The sequence below is a fragment of the Oncorhynchus gorbuscha genome, unplaced genomic scaffold (assembly GCF_021184085.1).
Source record: "Oncorhynchus gorbuscha isolate QuinsamMale2020 ecotype Even-year unplaced genomic scaffold, OgorEven_v1.0 Un_scaffold_2719, whole genome shotgun sequence".
In the NCBI taxonomy this organism is placed as follows: Eukaryota; Metazoa; Chordata; class Actinopteri; order Salmoniformes; family Salmonidae; genus Oncorhynchus; species Oncorhynchus gorbuscha.
The window spans coordinates 1-2,500 of NW_025747154.1; the positions used below are offsets into that span (position 1 = coordinate 1).

The 2,500-nt window shown below is 45.3% G+C and overlaps 1 protein-coding gene across 4 annotated transcripts in view; it reads left to right on the forward strand.

Moving 5' to 3' along the window:
* The first annotated feature begins 2,226 nt into the window (after nt 1–2,226).
* LOC124026388 (kinesin-like protein KIF13B) overlaps nt 2,227–2,500 on the forward strand; it is a 63,003-nt gene continuing 62,729 nt past the window's right edge. For all 4 annotated transcript variants that reach the window (XR_006837284.1, XM_046339410.1, XM_046339411.1 and 1 more), the window contains exon 1: nt 2,227–2,500. This exon is cut by the window's right edge and continues 159 nt beyond it. The gene's annotated coding sequence lies outside the window, so the exon portion shown is untranslated.

Here is a 2,500-nt window from a genome sequence, read left to right on the forward strand (position 1 = left end):
CCCTGTGCAACTGGGTACTGGACTTCCTGACGGGCCGCCCCCAGGTGGTGAGGGTAGGCAACAACATCTCCTCCCCGCTGATCCTCAACACGGGGGCCCCACAAGGGTGCGTTCTGAGCCCTCTCCTGTACTCCCTGTTCACCCACGACTGCGTGGCCACGCACGCCTCCAACTCAATCATCAAGTTTGCGGACGACACAACAGTGGTAGGCTTGATTACCAACAACGACGAGACGGCCTACAGGGAGGAGGTGAGGGCCCTTGGAGTGTGGTGTCAGGAAAATAACCTCACACTCAACGTCAACAAAACTAAGGAGATGATTGTGGACTTCAGGAAACAGCAGAGGGAACACCCCCTATCCACATCGATGGAACAGTAGTGGAGAGGGTAGCTAGTTTTAAGTTCCTCGGCATACACATCACAGACAAACTGAATTGGTCCACTCACACTGACAGCGTCGTGAAGAAGGCGCAGCAGCGCCTATTCAACCTCAGGAGGCGAAAAATTCGGCTTGTCACCAAAAGCACTCACAAACTTCTACAGATGCACAATCGAGAGCATCCTGGCGGGCTGTATCACCGCCTGGTACGGCAACTGCTCCGCCCTCAACCGTAAGGCTCTCCAGAGGGTAGTGAGGACTGCACAACGCATCACCGGGGGCAAAACTACCTGCCCTCCAGGACACCTACACCACCCGTTGTTACAGGAAGGCCATAAAGATCATCAAGGACATCAACCACCCGAACCACTGCCTGTTCACCCCGCTATCATCCAGAAGGCGAGGTCAGTACAGGTGCATCAAAGCTGGGACCGAGAGACTGAAAAACAGCTTCTATCTCAAGGCCATCAGACTGTTAAATAGCCACCACTAACATTGAGTGGCTGCTGCCAACACACTGTCATTGACACTGACCCAACTCCAGCCATTTTAATAATGGGAATTGATGGAAATGATGTAAATATATCACTAGCCACTTTAAACAATGCTACCTTATATAATGTTACTTACCCTACATTATTCATCTCATATGCATATGTATATACTGTACTCTACAACATCGACTGCATCCTTATGTAACACATGTATCACTAGCCACTTTAACTATGCCACTTTGTTTACTTTGTCTACACACTCATCTCATATGTATATACTGTACTCGATACCATCTACTGTATGCTGCTCTGTACCATCACTCATTCATATATCCTTATGTACATGTTCCTTATCCCCTTACACTGTGTATAAGACAGTAGTTTTGGAATTGTTATTTAGATTACTTGTTGGTTATCACTGCATTGTCGGAACTAGAAGCACAAGCATTTCGCTACACTCGCATTAACATCTGCTAACCATGTGTATGTGACAAATAAAATTTGATTTGATTTGTAATGCACGGTAGGCTACACACACTGTATTGCACGGTAGAGTTACACACACACACACACACACACACACACACACACACACACACACACACACACACACACACACACACACACACAGTAGGGCTACACACACACACACACACACACACACACTGTAACGCATGGTAGAGTTACACACACACACAAACAGTCTGCAACGCACGGTAGGGCTACACACTAACTCACGGCAGGGCAAGAAAGAGTTTCGGCTAACTATTTATTACCGGCTGTTAAGTCATAACCCCCCCCCCCCCCACCGCACTGCTCCGGCTATCTGTCAGCCATGTGCCAAGCTGATCTCAGTGCTTCAACAAAGTACTCAGTAAAGGGTCTGAATACTTGTGGAAATGTCATATATCATGTTTTGAATTTTTTATAAATGAGCAAACATTTATAAACTTGTTTTTGCTTTGTCATTGTGGGGTATTGTGTGTAGAGTGTCCCCCCCCCCCCCCGCCTCCAATTTATGAATTTTAGAATATGGCTGTAACATCATCCCCGTACTTTTTATTTATCTTTCTCCTTTGCACCCCAGTATCTCTACTTGCACACTCATCTTCTGCACATCTACCATTCCAGTGTTTAATTGCTAAATTGTAATTATTTCGCCACCATGGCCTATTTATTGCCTTTATCTCACCTCATTTGCACACACTGTATATAGATGTTTCATATTGTATTATTGACTGTATGTTTGTGTTACTCCATGTGTAACTCTGTGTGGTTGTATGTGTCGAATTGCTATGCTTTATCTTGGCCAGGTTGCAGTTGCAAATGAGAACTTGTTCTCAACTAGCCTACCTGGATGAAAAAAAAGTACCCCTGGACAGGGACTCAGTACTGGTACTCTGTGTATATAGACAAGTTATTACCTCGTACCTCTGGACAGGAACTCAGTACTGGTACTCTGTGTATATAGACAAGTTATTACCTCGTACCCCTGGACAGGGACTCAGTACTGGTACTCTGTGTATATAGACAAGTCATTGTGTATTTTATTCTTGGGAAGGACCTACATTGTTGGGAAGAGCCTGTAAGTAAGTATTTAACTGTTAGTCTATACCTGTTGTTTGA